This window comes from Zingiber officinale, chromosome 1A, assembly GCF_018446385.1.
Source record: "Zingiber officinale cultivar Zhangliang chromosome 1A, Zo_v1.1, whole genome shotgun sequence".
Classification (NCBI taxonomy): Eukaryota; Viridiplantae; Streptophyta; class Magnoliopsida; order Zingiberales; family Zingiberaceae; genus Zingiber; species Zingiber officinale.
Genome location: NC_055987.1, coordinates 175,798,127 through 175,816,411, shown reverse-complemented (window position 1 = coordinate 175,816,411; position 18,285 = coordinate 175,798,127). Strand labels below are relative to the sequence as shown.

General features: G+C 41.4%; 1 long non-coding RNA gene across 1 annotated transcript; it reads left to right on the top strand.

Annotated features, from left to right (window-relative positions):
• The first annotated feature begins 11,379 nt into the window (after positions 1-11,379).
• LOC122038483 lies at positions 11,380-12,046 on the top strand. Its single transcript, XR_006127878.1, has 2 exons — positions 11,380-11,800; positions 11,874-12,046. It is a non-coding gene; the product is annotated as an uncharacterized LOC122038483 (long non-coding RNA).
• The last annotated feature ends 6,239 nt before the right edge of the window (positions 12,047-18,285 follow it).

The window sequence follows — 18,285 nt, the reverse complement described above, 5'->3', positions numbered from 1 at the left end:
GCAAGGACCAAGTTCCTCCTCGTCCCAAATGTGGGAGAACACATCCAGGAGCTTGTCTTACGGGTAAGACTGGATGTTACTCATGTGGTCGGAAGGACACATGGCTAAAGAGTGTCCTAATAAATTCAAAGCACCTCGGCCACCAGCCATTGCAATATGGAGGCCAGCCTGCAGTTGCACCACATGGGAGTAGCGTTAGAGGGACCCTACATCGATCGAGGAAGGTTAGAAGCCCCACGGTCCGGCCTTTGATGGTGCGAGTATTCTCCTCACGAAGAAGAAGCGCTAGTGCCTCCAGCGGTTGTGGTCAGTAGTTATTTTCCGACATAGCTTTATTTGACCTTTGGGCGACCCATTCTTTTATCGATACCTTTTGCCGAGTTTACGGTGCCTGAAAGTATGAACTCGAGTTCACAACCCTACCTGGGAAGTCGTGGAATCCAATCAGTGGCTTCGAGCTTGAGTTGCAGACCGAGAGCTATATGTAAATCTAATAGTCCTCGCCATGCAGGATTTCGATATCATTTTGGTATGGATTTCCTCAGCAATTACAGTGCCTGCCGCAGAAAGAAAGTAATTTTAGTCCGGAAGGTGAGCCAACTTTTGAGTTCACAGGAGTGCAGGAAGCGATAACCGTCGCAGAAATCGTGAGTCGGGTTTTCTTCATCATAGTAAAGCGAGGCGGAGGGGACTTCGCGAGATCGGCTTTGGGGTTCTCCAATCTATCTTCAATTTGCTATCCTTGCCGCAAGGAGGTAATTTGAGATTGAATTGGTTCGGGATCCACTTCAGTCTTCTCAGATCCGCGATGGATTTTCTTCTTCGGAGCGTCATTTGCAAAAATTCATTCGCCCTAGTCACTCACCTTGGGAGCTCCTGTGTTGTTTGTCGAGAAGAAAGATGGGACAATGCGGATGTGTATACTCGAGCTTTGAATCAAGTGACAATCAAGAACAAGTACCCCTTCCCAGGATCGATGGCTTATTTGATCGGTTAAGAGGAGCGACGGTGTTCTCGAAGATAGACTTGCGCTCTGGGTACCATCAGTGAAGGTGAAGAAAGAGATATACCAGAACGGCATTCAGAACCAGATATGGACACTACGAGTTTGTAGTTATGCCATTTGGAGTGACCAATGCACTGCGGTCTTCATGGACCTAATGAGCAGAGTGTTCAGAGAATATCTTGACAAATTTGTCATTGTATTCATCGATGACATTCTAGTCTATTCAAGGACCCCGGAGGAGCATGACACGCACTTGAGGATAATACTAGCGAAAGCGACTTTATGCTAAATTCTCAAAGTGCGAGTTCGTTAAATCGGTGGCGTTTTAGGTCACATTATTTCGAAAGAAGGTATTCAAGTGGATCCAGCCAAGCAGTCAACAACTGGAGTAGACCCAAGAACGTCAGAGAGATCGAAGCTTCCTTGGTCTAGCAGGGTACTACAGGAAGTTCGTGGAGGATTTTTCCAGGATAGCTTCTCCGCTAACCTCACCGGAAAGAACAAGAGATTCGAATGGTCGGATAAATGTGAGCAGAGCTTCCAAGGAAAAGACGACCCGTGCTCCCATTCGACTGTTCCACAGGGCGACAAGAGTTTCGACATCTACTGATGCTTCCAAGATGGGTTTAGGAGCTGTACTCATGCAAGAAGGAAAGGTCGTAGCTTATGCTTCCAGACAACTCAAAGACTATGAGAAGAACTACCCTACTCATGATCTCGAGCTGGCAGCTGTAGTTTTTGCACTTAAACTCTGGCGACATTATTTGTATGGAGTCCAGTGTAGAATTTTCATGGATCATCAGAGTCTTAAGTACTTCTTCACTCAGAAGGACTTAAACATGAGACAGCGTAGGTGGCTGGAATTGGTCAAAGATTACGACTGTGAAATTCTCTACCACCCAGGCAAAGCTAACAAAGTGGCAGATGCACTCAGTAGAAAATCTAGTGCATCACCGATGTCCTTGTCATCACTAGCCCTGCCAGAAGGAGTTGTCGATTTTGGACTTGAAATTATCGAAGGACGACTCTGCATTGACCTTAGAGTCCACATTGCTTGTGGAGATACTGAGAAAGCAAAGTGAAGATCCGGATATTCGGAGGATCGGCGGGGATCTGAAAGAAGACAACTCGAGTTTAGAGTAAGACGGTGAATTCTTTATCGGAGGAGTCGCGTTTGCGTATGATGAGGAACGAGAAGAAGATCTTAGAGGAAGCTCACAATACACTACTCCTGCGTCCTGGTTCGTCCAAGATGTACCAGGATGTGAAACAGAGGTTTTGGTGGTCGGGACTCAAAAGAGATGTAGCTAAGTATGTCGGTACCTGCCTGAGTCAAAACACCAGAGACCAGGAGGAGTTCTTCACCTCTTCCGATACCGAATGGAAATGGGAAGACATTTCCATGGACTTCATAATCAGGTCTTCCAAGAACCACCATGGATATGATGCGATATGGGTAATAGTAGACCGATTAACCAAGTCTGCTTTTTCTAGCCATCAGGGTGTCCCACTCTAGAGCAGTTGGCCCAACTATATGTTAAAGAAGTAGTCGGACCTCATGGAGTTCCTAAATCTATCGTTTACGATAGAGATGGGCGCTTCACCTCACACTTTTGGGAGTGCGTTCGAATGCACTAGGCACCAACTCAAGTTCAAGACTTTCCATCCATGGGGATGGACAGGCGAGTGAATCGATTTTAGAAGACATGCTCGAGCTTGTGCGCTAGATTTGAAAGGAAGTTGGTGCAAGTATTTGTGCTTAGCTGAATTAGCCTACAACAATAGCTACCACCATCAAGATGGCACCTTATGAAGCACTTTATGGCGAAATCGCAGATCACCCATATCGGCAAGAAGGGAGAGAGAAAGAGATGGAAGCGAGCTAGGCATTCGAGAGGTGATGTAGACTACTCAAGCAATCCAAAATCGACAGAGAATCGAGGCCGGAGGCATGTAAGAGTTATCTTGACACCTGGTAGGCCATTGGAATTCAAGTAGGAGATTCGGTTTTCCTCAAGGTCGCTCCTATGAAGGGGTGATGAGATTTGGCAAGAAGGGCAAATTAAGTCCTCGCTATGTAGGACCTGATCGTAGAGAGGATTGGGAAAGTAGCTTACTGGACTTACCACAAGACATGTCAAGAATACACAATGTATTTCATGTCTCCATGCTAAGGAAGTGTCTCCATGACCCGAGCCAAGTGATTCAGCCTCAGTCAATGCAGATCCAAGAGGATCTTAGTTATGAGAGCAGACCTACACAGATAGTGGACAGAGCAGTCAAGAGATTAAGAAATAAAGAAGTACCACTAGTGAAGGTCGTCTGGCAGAACCAGAAGCACGAGGAAATCACTTGGGAGCGGGAGGACAGTATGAGACAGAAGTATCCAGAGCTATTCTAAGTTCGAGGACGAACTTTTTATAAGGTATGGAGGATTGTAACGACCCAATTTTCCCTATTCTGAGTTTCAAATGTCCATAAAGATATTTGAAAATGCTTTTAAAATATTCTAGAGATTTTTAGAAATTTTTAGAGTATTTTTGCATAATTTTTGGAGGTCGTTTAGCATTTCTACAAAACCAAAGAAGTTTAGGCAAAAAGCGTTGGAAGTGAGGTTTGAACCCGGGACCTCGGGTCAGACTGACCCAAGCCAAAACCGACCTGACCAACTAAGCCAGCGAGTTTTTGTTAGTTGCATATGGAGCAATATGTATATAAGTAGTAATTAGGAATAAGAATAAATAAGAAGGAAAATAGTGGCAGCCGAGACTCGAATCCGCGAGCCTCGACTTAGTCAAAGCGCAGCAAACCAACCGGTCTACAAAAGCTTTGTTAATTATATAGGAGGTGGAATATATTTAAGCTATAGTTAGAGCGTTTTGAATAAAAGGGGAATAAAAGTGCGCGGCTGGGATTCGAACCCATGAGCTGGGCTTTAAGCAAAACCGGCCCAAACCAGCTGAGCTACACGGACTTTGTCAACCTAATATGGAGAGAATTGGATATAAAGTATAGTTATAATGGAAACCCTAGATTTAAAGGAAAGCTTAAGTGTTTTACCATAACCCGAAACCTTTTCCCAAAACCTAACTTTCCTCTCTTCCTCTCGCGACGGCGATCCCTCTCGGGCGAAAACGAAGCTAAGGCTTCATCTTCGGCGGCCGGCGAGCACTTCTCACCGTGGGTTCTTCACTGATTCGAAGTCTCCTTGTCGAAGAGAGCTCGTGGACAGGAGGAAGGGTTCAAATCTCAAGTTTGGAGTCACTGCCGAAAACCCTAGAAGCCTCTTCCTCTCCTTCGGTTGTAAGTGCAAGCAAACCGTGGTAAGTACTACTCACCTGCGGTAGGAGTTGCTCCGTACGCTTGGTGTTCTTGTTGAGTTTTTTTTTTTACTAGGGCTTCCTTGTGCCGAACTTGATTCATGCTAGGGCTGGATTGTATTCCATGCTGTGCCGAATTGGGAGAATGGATTTGGGTTTTAAGATGGCTGTTCGGACCCCTGAATTGTGCCACAGTGACTATGCCAAACCTCCTCTAAAGCATTAGGATGCTGAATTTTTATGTCAAGGGTTTGTTTCCTTGTTTTGGTCTTTAGCTGTGCCAAAACTTTAGGACAAACTCCAAGTTGGTTTTGTGTTATGGATCCTTTGCTGAGTTTGCATATAGACATCCTTTGAGATTTATAAGATTTCGGATTTAGCATGTTTTGGAATTTCTGCATTAAGAGACATTCTATGATAGCTATTCTTTAGAATTCGACACGCTAAGTTTCCCTTTTGAATATGCAAGCTAGTTACCGTAATATGCAGAACAATATGCTATGTTTTCCTTTAGAACTTGCTGTGTAGGACATTCTATGATAGCTATTCTTTAGAATTCGACATGCTAAGTTTCCCTTTTGAATATGCAAGCTAGTTACTGTAATATGCAGAACAATATGCTATGATTTCCTTTAGAACTTGCTGAGTAGAAATTCTATGCTGTTGTCATGCTATTTCTGTGTATTTCAGTTAAATTACCATAATTTAGGTTGCTGGAATTAGTTTCCCTTCCATGCTACTATCATGTTTTAGAATTTCTGAAGCTATTTTCTTTTGGAAGTGGTTTAGGATTAAAAGCACACCAAAGCTTAATTAAATGCCAAGACATTTTTAATATCAGAATAAGAAAGATACCAAGTAAGTAAAACAAGAGGCTAGTACCCGACATCCAAGAGCTTGTCGTTAAACAAATCCAGGTGACCATTTCCGAGGTCTTGGCCCTGGTAGACCGAGGTCTGCTCTTTTAGGATTGGTGGCTCGCAACCCCAACCTATTAGGGAACGCGCATGAGATGGTACTAAGCCTGGGCCCAAGAAAAGAAAACCAAAGTAAAGAAAGGTAAAGAAGTAAAGAAAGAAAAGTTAAGAAAGAAAGAAAGAAGAAGTGAGTAAAAGATAGGAATTAAAAGGTTAATTTCTAACACAAGGATATAAGAAATGAAACAAGTTACATGCTTAGAATAAATAAGAATGGTTAGTTTCTTAATTCTAAGTTTACATAGTTAGTTTCTTGTTATTCTGCTTGATACTGAGTATGATTTGTATCTAGTTCATTTTCTGTATACCATGAGCATATGCAGATAGTTTTAGTATTTCAGTTTCAGTACTTATGCATTTCATTTATGCATTTCGAGTTTTGTGAGATAGATTAGTACTTACTAAGCGTTTTCGCTTATAGATCTTGTTTTCTTTCCTCCTACTGCAGATAAAGGAAAAGCTAAGATATGAAGGGAGGCGACAGGGTAGTGGTGATGATGGATGTGTGTGGTGGCTGAACTATGGAGGGATCCAGAGGGGACTAGCAAGACTTATTCATTTAGAGTTTATGTCTAGTTCATTTTCCTTATTTCCATTATGAAACCATGAGTTTATGCTTGAGTTTGAAGTGCATTGTAGCTTGTTATGCTTTGTTCTAAGAGTTTTGAGTTTAATTCTTATTGCTAGTTTAGTTTTTGATTAGAATATGATTTATTAATGCGTGGTTGTGAAGAATATTGTGATCCAGCCGCATGTGGCTGTGTATATCTTTTATGTATTGTGGATTTGCTCACCGGTACAGGGGAGACTCTGCCGAATTTTTCGGTGGGAATCCCTCTGAACTGTGATAAAATCTACCTGACTCTAATTATAGAGTCAGTGCCACTAGGAGGGAAGTTATAGTTAGGTAACAATCTCCCGTTCCATTCTCCACATCACACACACATCAGCATCATCCTTGCCGTCTCCAAGTAAGAAAGTATTTAAATTCCTTTCTTATTTCTGCTTTTCTTATTATTAACTGCAGTATAGAGTACTTTCCTTTTTGAGTACTAAAGTAAGATAAAAGACTTAGCTTCCTTTTTTTTTTTATTCATATTTAAGTATGATTAGAAGGGTTAAAGTAAGATATCAAGCCTTTACCTTTCATAATTAGATGGCAAGAAGAGGACATCCCCGTGCTACTCACACTGAGGAACCAGCTCAAGAGAACGAAGTGACTAGAGCAACTGAGCCCAACCTTTCTGAAGTAGTTGCTCAGCTCTAGAGGCAGGTAGCAGAGCAGCAGCAAGTGATTGCCAATCTGATGGCAAACCAACCAGCGGTTCCTCCCCCTCCTCCAGCTGTCACTACAGAGGCCGCAGTGGTAATTGAGACTACACCAGCTACGCAGGGAGCCGTCACAGCACTCCAGAGACCAGAAGCTGAAACCAGAGAGCTTCTCGGGCACAACTGAGCCCTGGGATGCCCAGGCTTGGTTTAAAACACTAGAGAGCACTATGGAGCTTCTTGACTGGCCAGAAGTCGAGAAGGTCAAGTGCGTCTCTTTCTGCCTGTCTGGAGATGCTCGCATGTGGTGGGAGAGGATAAAGACCAAGAGAGCAGCTGATCAGATGAGCTGGGCTGATTTTCAGTCGAGTTTTATGAAGAGTTCTTTCACTGCGGATCACCAACAAGCACTACGAGGAGTTTATAGAGTTCAAGCAAGGTGACTGTCGATGGAGGAAGCGACCAAGAAGTTCAACAGGTTAGCTCGTCTCTGCCCGAGCTAGTGAGTCAGAGAAGGAGCGAGTCGGTGATGCTCGAATCCGAGACCACGAGATAGCAGAATGTGAGCGGTGGAGCTCATCGACCCCAGGGCGAAGAATTGATCAAGAGAGCATTAATTGCTGAACATTACATGAACAACATCAAAGCACAGTGAGCACAACATAAGCAGTGAAGACAGAGGACAAGACAGCAGGAAGCCAGAAGTCACAGTCAAGTAAACAGAACTGGAAAGGCAAAGGTAAAAGGAAGCAGTGGAACACAGGAGGTGGCCAGAAGGGAGGACCAGCAAGCAAGCAGACCAAGTTCCCTCCCTGTCCCAAATGTGGGAGAACACATCCAGGAGCTTGTCTTCTGGGTAAGACTGGATGTTACTCCTGTGGTCAGGAAGGACACATGGCTAAAGAGTGTCCTAATAAATTCAAAGCACCTCAGCCACAGCCATTGCAATATGGAGGCCAGCCTGCACAGTTGCACCACATGGGAGTAGCATTAGAGGGACCCTACATCAGTCAAGGAAGGTTAGAAGCCCCACCAGTCCCAGCCTTTGATGGTGCCAGAGTATTCTCCCTCACCAAAGAAGAAGCTGCTAGTGCCTCCACGGTCGTAACAGGTCAAGTAGTTATTTTCCAGCACATAGCTACTGTACTATTTGACACTGGTCGTTTGTATCGATACCTTTTGCCAGGTTCCTGACGACCCTACCTTCTGGGGAAGTCATGGAACCCAATCAGTGGCTTCGAGCTGTACTGGTTAGAATTGCAGACCGAGAGCTATATGTAAATCTAATAGTCCTCGCCATGCAGGATTTCGATATCATTTTTGGTATGGATTTCCTCAGCAAGTACAGTGCCTCAGTGGACTGCCGCAGAAAGAAAGTAATTTTTAGTCCAGAAGGTGAGCCAACTTTTGAGTTCACAGGAGTGCCAAGGAAGAAGACCCAGAAGCTCCTCTCATCCCTAGCAGCACACCAGATGTTAGCTAAAGGGTGTGCAGGTTTTCTTGCATACATAGTAAAGGCAGAAGAGGAGAAGGGACTCAAGCAGGAGGAGGTCCGGGTAGTATGCGAGTATCCGGTATTTCCGAAGAGCTACTGACTACCTCCCAACAGAGAGGTGGAATTTGAGATTGAATTGGTTCCTGGAACCGTCCAATTTCAAGCTCCGTATCGCATGTCTCCAGCAGAGTGAAGGAGTTACAAGAGCAACTACAGGAGTTCTTGGACAAAGGCTTCATTCGCCTAGTCACTCACCTTGGGGACTTCTGTGTTGTTTGTCAAGAAGAAAGATGGGACAATGCGGATGTGCATAGACTACGAGCTTTGAATCAAGTGACAATCAAGAACAAGTACCCCTTCCCGGATCGATGGCTTATTTGATCGGTTAAGAGGAGCGACGGTGTTCTCAAAGATAGACTTGCGCTCTGGGTACCATCAGTGAAGGTGAAAGAAAGAGATATACCCAGAACGGCATTCGAACGAGATATGGACACTACGAGTTTGTAGTTATGCCATTTGGAGTGACCAATGCACTGCAGTCTTCATGGACCTAATGAGCAGAGTGTTCAGAGAATATCTTGACAAATTTGTCATTGTATTCATCGATGACATTCTCGTCTATTCAAGGACCCCAGAGGAGCATGACACGCACTTGAGGATAGTATTGCAGACTCTTAAAGCAGTTTTATGCTAAATTCTCAAAGTGCGAGTTACGGTTCAGGTGGCGTTTTAGGTCACATTATTTCCAAAGAAGGTATTCAAGTGGATCCACCAAAGTGGAACGGTCAACAACCGGAGTAGACCCAAGAACGTCGGAGAGATCGAAGCTTCCTTGGTCTAGCGGTACTAGGAAGTTCGTGGAGGATTTTTCCAGGATAGCTTCTCCGCTAATGCCCTCACCGGAAAGAACAAGAGATTCGAATGGTCGATAAATGTGAGCGAGCTTCCAAGAGCTAAAGAAGAGACGATCAGTGCTCCCATTCTGACTGTTCCACAGAGCGACAAGAGTTTCGACATCTACAGTGATGCTTCCAAGATGGGTTTAGGAGTCGTACTCATGCAAGAAGGAAAGGTCATAGCTTATGCTTCCGATAACTCAAAGACTATGAGAAGAACTACCCTACTCATGATCTCGAATGGCAGTGTAGTTGCACTTAAACTCGGCGACATTATTTGTATGGAGTCCAGTAGAATTTTCACAGATCATCGTAGTCTTAAGTACTTCTTCACTCGGAAGGACTTAAACATGAGACAACGTAGGTGGCTGGAATTGGTCAAAGATTACGATTGTGAAATTCTCTACCACCCGGCAAAGCTAACAAAGTGGCGGATGCACTCAGCGAAAATCTAGTGCATCACCGATGTCCTTGTCATCACTAGCCCTGCCACTGCAAAGATTTTTGACTTGAAATTATCGAAGGACAGCCTCTGCATTGACCTTAGAGTCCACATTGCTTGTGGAGATGAGAAAGCAAAGTGAAGATCCGGATATTCGGAGGATCAGGGGGGATCTGAGAAGAAGACAACTCGAGTTTAGAGTAACGTATGGAATTCTTTATCGGAGGAGTCGATTTGCGTGAATGATGAGGAACCGAGAAAGAAGATCTTAGAGGAAGCTCACAATACACCATACTCCATGCATCCCGGTTCGTCCAAGATGTACCAGGATGTGAAACAGTTTTGGTGGTCGGACTCAAAGAGATGTAGCTAAGTATGTCAATACCTGCTTGAGTGCCAATACAGGTAAGGAGGTAAGGAGTTCTTGACCTCTTCCAATACAATGGAAATGGGAAGACATTTCCATGGACTTCATAACAGTCTTCCAAGAACCACCAATGGATATGATGCGATATGGGTAATAGTAGACCGATTAACCAAGTCTGCTCATTTCCTAGCCATCAAGGTGTCCCACTCCATAGAGCAGTTGGCCCAACTATATGTTAAAGAAGTAGTCGACCTCATGGAGTTCCTAAATCTATCGTTTCGATAGAGATGGGCGCTCACCTCACACTTTTGGGAGTGCGTTCAGAATGCACTAGGCACCAAACTCGTTCAGATGCCTTTCCATCCACAGATGATGGATGACGGAGGCGAGTGAATCGATTTTAGAAGACATGCTCGAGCTTGTGCGCTAGATTTCAAAGGAAGTTGGTGCAAGTATTTGTGCTTAGATGAATTCGCTAACAATAGCTATCGTGCCACCATCAAGATGGCACCTTATGAAGCACTTTATGGCAGGAAATGCAGATCACCCATATGCTGGCAAGAAGCGGAGAGAGAAAAGAGATGGAAGCAGAGCTAGGCATTCAGACAGAGGTGATAGACGAGACTACTCAAGCAATCCAAAAATCGACAGAGAATCGAGACGCCAGAGCAGACAGAAGAGTTATCCTGACACGCCGTAGGCCATTGGAATTCCAAGTAGGAGATTCGGTTTTCCTCAAGGTCGCTCCTATGAAGGGGTGATGAGATTTGGCAAGAAGGGCAAATTAAGTCCTCGCTATGTAGGACCTTACAGATCATAGAGAGGATTGGGAAAGTAGCTTACAATCTGGACTTACCACAAGACATGTCAAGAATACACAATGTATTTCATGTCTCCATGCTAAGGAAGTGTCTCCATGACCTGAGCCAAGTGATTCAGTCAATGCGGATCCAAGAGGATCTTAGTTATGAGCGCAGACCTACACAGAGAGCAGTCAAGAGATTGAGGAACAAAGAAGTACCACTAGTGAAGGTCGTCCGGCACCGAAGCACGAGGAAATCACTTGGGAGCGGGAGGACAGTATGAGAAATATCCAGAGCTATTCTAAGTTCGAGGACTAACTTTTAAGAGGTATGGAGGATTATAACACCCATTTTTCCTATTCTGAGTTTCAAATGTCCATAAAGATATTTGAAAATGCTTTTAAAATATTCTAGAGATTTTTAGAAATTTTTAGAGTATTTTTGCATAATTTTTGGAGGTCGTTTAGCATTTCTACAAAACCAAAGAAGTTTAGGCAAAAAGCGTTGGAAGTGAGGTTTGAACCCGGGACCTCGGGTCAGACTGACCCAAGCCAAAACCGACCTGACCAACTAAGCCAGCGAGTTTTTGTTAGTTGCATATGGAGCAATATGTATATAAGTAGTAATTAGGAATAAGAATAAATAAGAAGGAAAATAGTGGCAGCCGAGACTCGAATCCGCGAGCCTCGACTTAGTCAAAGCGCAGCAAACCAACCGGTCTACAAAAGCTTTGTTAATTATATAGGAGGTGGAATATATTTAAGCTATAGTTAGAGCGTTTTGAATAAAAGGGGAATAAAAGTGCGCGGCTGGGATTCGAACCCATGAGCTGGGCTTTAAGCAAAACCGGCCCAAACCAGCTGAGCTACACGGACTTTGTCAACTTAATATGGAGAGAATTGGATATAAAGTATAGTTATAATGGAAACCCTAGATTTAAAGGAAAGCTTAAGTGTTTTACCAGAACCCGAAACCTTTTCCGGAAAACCTAACTTTCCTCTCTTCCTCTCGCGACGGCGATCCCTCTCGGGCGAAAACGAAGCTAAGGCTTCATCTTCGGCGGCCGGCGAGCACTTCTCACCGTGGGTTCTTCACTGATTCGAAGTCTCCTTGTCGAAGAGAGCTCGTGGACAGGAGGAAGGGTTCAAATCTCAAGTTTGGAGTCACTGCCGAAAACCCTAGAAGCCTCTTCCTCTCCTTCGGTTGTAAGTGCAAGCAAACCGTGGTAAGTACTACTCACCTGCGGTAGGAGTTGCTCCGTACGCTTGGTGTTCTTGTTGAGTTTTTTTTTTTACTAGGGCTTCCTTGTGCCGAACTTGATTCATGCTAGGGCTGGATTGTATTCCATGCTGTGCCGAATTGGGAGAATGGATTTGGGTTTTAAGATGGCTGTTCGGACCCCTGAATTGTGCCACAGTGACTATGCCAAACCTCCTCTAAAGCATTAGGATGCTGAATTTTTATGTCAAGGGTTTGTTTCCTTGTTTTTGGTCTTTAGCTGTGCCAAAACTTTAGGACAAACTCCAAGTTGGTTTTGTGTTATGGATCCTTTGCTGAGTTTGCATATAGACATCCTTTGAGATTTATAAGATTTCGGATTTAGCATGTTTTGGAATTTCTGCATTAAGAGACATTCTATGATAGCTATTCTTTAGAATTCGACACGCTAAGTTTCCCTTTTGAATATGCAAGCTAGTTACCGTAATATGCAGAACAATATGCTATGTTTTCCTTTAGAACTTGCTGTGTAGGACATTCTATGATAGCTATTCTTTAGAATTCGACATGCTAAGTTTCCCTTTTGAATATGCAAGCTAGTTACTGTAATATGCAGAACAATATGCTATGATTTCCTTTAGAACTTGCTGAGTAGAAATTCTATGCTGTTGTCATGCTATTTCTGTGTATTTCAGTTAAATTACCATAATTTAGGTTGCTGGAATTAGTTTCCCTTCCATGCTACTATCATGTTTTAGAATTTCTGAAGCTATTTTCTTTTGGAAGTGGTTTAGGATTAAAAGCACACCAAAGCTTAATTAAATGCCAAGACATTTTTAATATCAGAATAAGAAAGATACCAAGTAAGTAAAACAAGAGGCTAGTACCCGACATCCAAGAGCTTGTCGTTAAACAAATCCAGGTGACCATTTCCGAGGTCTTGGCCCTGGTAGACCGAGGTCTGCTCTTTTAGGATTGGTGGCTCGCAACCCCAACCTATTAGGGAACGCGCATGAGATGGTACTAAGCCTGGGCCCAAGAAAAGAAAACCAAAGTAAAGAAAGGTAAAGAAGTAAAGAAAGAAAAGTTAAGAAAGAAAGAAAGAAGAAGTGAGTAAAAGATAGGAATTAAAAGGTTAATTTCTAACACAAGGATATAAGAAATGAAACAAGTTACATGCTTAGAATAAATAAGAATGGTTAGTTTCTTAATTCTAAGTTTACATAGTTAGTTTCTTGTTATTCTGCTTGATACTGAGTATGATTTGTATCTAGTTCATTTTCTGTATACCATGAGCATATGCAGATAGTTTTAGTATTTCAGTTTCAGTACTTATGCATTTCATTTATGCATTTCGAGTTTTGTGAGATAGATTAGTACTTACTAAGCGTTTTCGCTTATAGATCTTGTTTTCTTTCCTCCTACTGCAGATAAAGGAAAAGCTAAGATATGAAGGGAGGCGACAGGGTGGTGGTGATGATGGATGTGTGTGGTGGCTGAACTATGGAGGGATCCAGAGGGGACTAGCAAGACTTATTCATTTAGAGTTTATGTCTAGTTCATTTTCCTTATTTCCATTATGAAACCATGAGTTTATGCTTGAGTTTGAAGTGCGTTGTAGCTTGTTATGCTTTGTTCTGAGAGTTTTGAGTTTAATTCTTATTGCTAGTTTAGTTTTTGATTAGAATATGATTTATTAATGCGTGGTTGTGAAGAATATTGTGATCCAGCCGCATGTGGCTGTGTATATCTTTTATGTATTGTGGATTTGCTCACCGGTACAGGGGAGATTCTGTCGAATTTTTCGGTGGGAATCCCTCCGAACTGTGATAAAATCTACGACTCTAATTATAGAGTCAGTGCCACTAGGAGGAAGTTATAGTTAGGTACCTCCAAAGATTGCATAAAAATACTCTAAAAATTTCTAAAAATTTCTAAAAATCTCTAGAATATTTCTATAGCATTTTTAACTCTTTTTCCTTCTTTTTGGGACTCAAGCTGAGGATTGCGGCCAATAGGGCTCACCCGAACCCATTCCCCTTCTCCTCGGCGACCTTGTCCCAACGCCCCTCGAATCGCGCCACGCCCACCGAGTACTCTTAGTAGCTCTCGTCCCGGACACAAGCCCGTCGGCTCCTTCCGTCTTAGTCCTTCTCGCTAGCTGCGTCTTCCGCTCGACTTCCTGTGCTCCTAAGCTCTTGCACACTCAGACACAGGGATCAAACACAGCAGGACCTAACTAACTTGGTTGATCATATCAAAACTATCACGGGGTCCAACAATCTCCCCCTTTTTGATGTGCATCAACCCAAGTTCAAGTTAGGGTTTAAAATAGACATAAAGAGTAATTTTAAAGAAAAAATCACTAAACTAACAAGTTAAGCATAATTTTTGCAATTAGTAAAATTGCAACACTTTTTATAAAAATAATAACAGAAATTTTAAATAATAACAGAAATTTTAAAATTTTTCTAACTCCCCCTAAACTTGTATTTTTCTCTCCCCCTTTGATCACAGCAAAAATGGGGTTCTAATTAGAGGGAAAAAAAATTCTAAGTTAAAAGATTTTTTTTTTTTGAAAAAAATCCAAGTAAATGAAAAAAAATTCTAAGGATTTTTCCAAAAAAAATTCAGTCAAAAAGAAAATTAAGTCTTTAGAATTTTTTAGGAAAAAATATTTCTAAAAATGAATTTATAAACAAAATTTTCAAAAATGTTTGATTAAACTTTCAAAGCATTATTTAATTCTAATTTTTAAATGCTTTTTCAGAAAGTTAATTAAACCTTTCATTTCAATATTTCAACTTCCAGGTCGTGGCGAGGCACTAGACCTTCTTGGTTATTGGAGCAACAACCACTTCCTTGACAAAGCTTTATAAAGAAATTTACTGTTTAATTTTCTTCTCTGAAAGCGCTAAGTTTAATATTTCAACTAAGATCAGATATTATGATTTTTAAATTTCCATTTTAACTTCTCATAAGTTCTTAATTCACAGTTTTTTTAGAATTATGGCAAAAAATATTGAACATGCAAAAAATTATACATTTTCTATTGTTAATTTGTCAAAATCTTTTAATTGACAAATTATGTCTTTTAACTCAATATTCTTTAATAGTTTTTCAGTTTTTAATTTAAAATATTCTTTCGACGAAATAATTTGTAATTCACGAAAACCTTTCGGCAATATTTCAATTGAAGCAATTAATTTGCCAAGAGGTGGAGACCATACCTGACTTACCTTGTCGGTGGTTGATTCTCCCCCTGTCGAGTTGTTTTCGTCTTCTGATGTTTCTCCCCCTTCATCGATGCTCATTTGTGATGAGCATTCTAGGTCTTCAAGTTGGAGTTCGGTTACTGGTTCTGTCTCGGCACTTACCTCAGTTTCGGACTCTTCTGACGTCGGATCAGTGTCCATCGAGGAGTCGGATTCAACTTCAATTTGTTCTTCGTAGAGTTTTAAGAACTTTTCCCAAAGTTCTTTTGCGCTATTGTACTCTCCGACTTTGTCGAGATCTTCATTTGGTATTGTGGTTAGAAGATGAAATTCAGCCCGTGCATTTGCCATAAACTCGTCACGTTGCTTCTCGTTCCAGAGGTATTTCTCGAGCTCTTCTCCGTTTGTTTTCTTTGGTGCTTCATAACCAGATTTCATTATTAAATAAATAGAAAAATCAGAGTTAAGGTATACCTCCATCTTTTGCTTCCATGAAGCAAACTCCCCCTCGAATGCAGGTGGGTAGTCACTGTCTCCGGCCATCGTTTTGATCATTGTGCGTCAGTCGACGGTTAGTCCTTCTGAGCGGTCTTGCTCTGATACCACTTGTTGGTGCAGCGGAGGCCGGCAAAAGGGGGGTGAATTGCTGAAAATAAAAAGTAACTATACCCTCCTCGTACTTTCAACTCAGTTAGTGCAATAGTTAACAAAATAATAAAGCAGTAAAAGAAAGACACAGGAGAATTAACCTGGTTACAACCAAGGAGGTTGTTAATCCAGGGCAGTAGAAGCGCACTAAAAGAAACTCTCCTTTGCTGAAGGCGGAGAAGCCTTTTACACTTTCAAAAGCTCAGAACTATTGCTAGGAAACACTACAGATTGAATGCTTGAGTTGTTGTTGAATTCCTAGCTCCAGGGGCCTTTATATAGGCCCTGGAAATCTTATCCCGAGAGTCCAAGGCGCCTCCAACAGGGTTCAAGGCGCCTCCAACTCGATCTGCGGATAAAACTTTATCCGCAGCGCAAACGGTCAAACTGGCCTGCTCAAGGCGCCTTCAAGCCTGTTCAAGGCGCCTTCAAGCTTGTTTAAGGCGCCTTCAAGCTACAGTAACTTCTGCTACAGTAATTTCCAGCTTCTTTTGACTCCTTTTCTTCTTCGCTTTGGCTTCCGAAGCTCCGTTCTTTTGGGTGATTGCGGCCAACCCAATTCCCGGCCTTCTCCTCGAGCAGCCTTCCGTCCCGGCTTAACGTCCCTCGAACGCCGCGCACGCTCTTCACGCCCACCGGAGTACTCTTCCGCAGCTCTCTCGTCCTTCGGACGCACCGAGCCCGTCGGCTCCCTTCCCGTGCCGTCCTTCTCGCTAGCTGCGTCTTCCGCTCGACTTCCTGTGCTCCTAAGCTCCTGCACACTCAGACACAGGGATCAAACACAGCAGGACATAACTAACTTGGTTGATCATATCAAAACTATCACGGGGTCCAACATCATCTATTTTCATAACATCAATGTAATGCTATTGATAAAAATAATGAACCTTTTCTAAAAATAAATCCTAACCATCATCTCTCATTCTTTAGAGTAAGTGTTTGTATGCTTGTACCAAATCCATTGCATTCATAATATCCTGGTTTTTTTTTTTGCAATGTCGTCAGTAATTTACTCAAAATCTCTAAGACATGTTTCATCAAGTGCAGATTGAATGCAAAATAAAATGAAATTATTAACTCTAATAAATTAAATGTCTCAGTTTTTTTTATCAAGAGAACTAGAATTATCTTCTGGAATCATTTCGAGTACATCACTTACAATAGAGAACATAGAAATCAAGTTGATCAAAGAATTATAATATGACCTCCAACGTGTACCCCCAACACATGGAAGGGTAATTTCTTGATTAAGTCCCCAACCACTTGAAATTTTATCCCTCTCCTTAAGAAGATCTGACCGTTTGCAGGATGATCCAATAACATTTACCACATCACCAACAACACAAAAGAAATTAGAAATCGGAAGATTTGTCTTAGACACAACTATAAGAGCAAGTTGAAGTTGATAGGAAAAATAATGTACTGACACACACCCCCCTCCACCTGCTCTCTCTCCCTGCCAAAGGACGCATGTAGCCTCCTCTTCTTCTTTTTGTTTTTTTTTTATTTCATTTAATTTTTATTTAGTTTTAATTTTTTAATTAATTTTATTTAAAAATAGCTCTCAATACATGTATATTTTAAATTTTATTTTTTAATTAATTTTATTTATTATTTTTTATCAATACTTTATTTTTTCAGTTTTATATAAATTTTATTTAGTTTTTATTTTTTAATTAATTTAATTTATTATTTTTTCATAATACTTATATTTTTTCAATTGATTTTTTAAATTTTATTTTTTATTGATTTTTTAATCAGTTTTTAATCAATTTTTTATCAGTTTTATTTTTTTTAATAATTTTTTTATATGTTTATAATCTTTTGTTTATTTTTAGTTTATAGTTAAACTAACAAAAATACTAACAATTAATAGTGAACACATTCATAACTTAGGAACAAACATATTTTTTTCAAATGAAAAGTACATGTAATAATACAAAAAAAAATGAAAATATATAAAAATAGAAATCTTAATCAATATTGCCTCCAAATTCTGCTCCCGACGCGTTTGGTGGTGGTACACTTATTACTTCGTACCACAAATAAACATGTGTCCTGTAACGAGTGGCTCATCCTTTAGCTTCATACGATGAATGTTGCCACCACCAAGTTGGAATGGGTGGTACAGGATAATGAGGATGTAAGAAAACTTGTACGAAGTGATTGCCAATATGAGCAATAGCTATTTCTCGACGCTCTTGGTTTGAAACTGGAGGAGTTCTTAATGGCAAATGAGTAAAATAACTCCCAATATTCTCACCAAATGTATGAAGTACAAGATTGTACCTTGATGCGATGACAATTCCCAAAGGCATAACATCCATCCAATATATTTCTGGTGCCCACGGCTCGAAATAATTCAATGAGAATAATAGATTGGTTACCAAATTTGGATCGGGATAAAGTTGAACATATAGATCTTTATTTTGTTGAATCTCTTCTATAAGCTCAAATCGTACTTGAACCCAACCTTCTTCACCATACCCAATTAGTGCAGCTATTGTTCTGAATCCACAATGACCATAAGGTTGAACATCAACAGTGTGAGAAATATAACGCTGCAGAGGAACAGGTAATTTCTCAATATAAGTATCATGGATGGGTGGAACTGGAGAGTGATCATGGG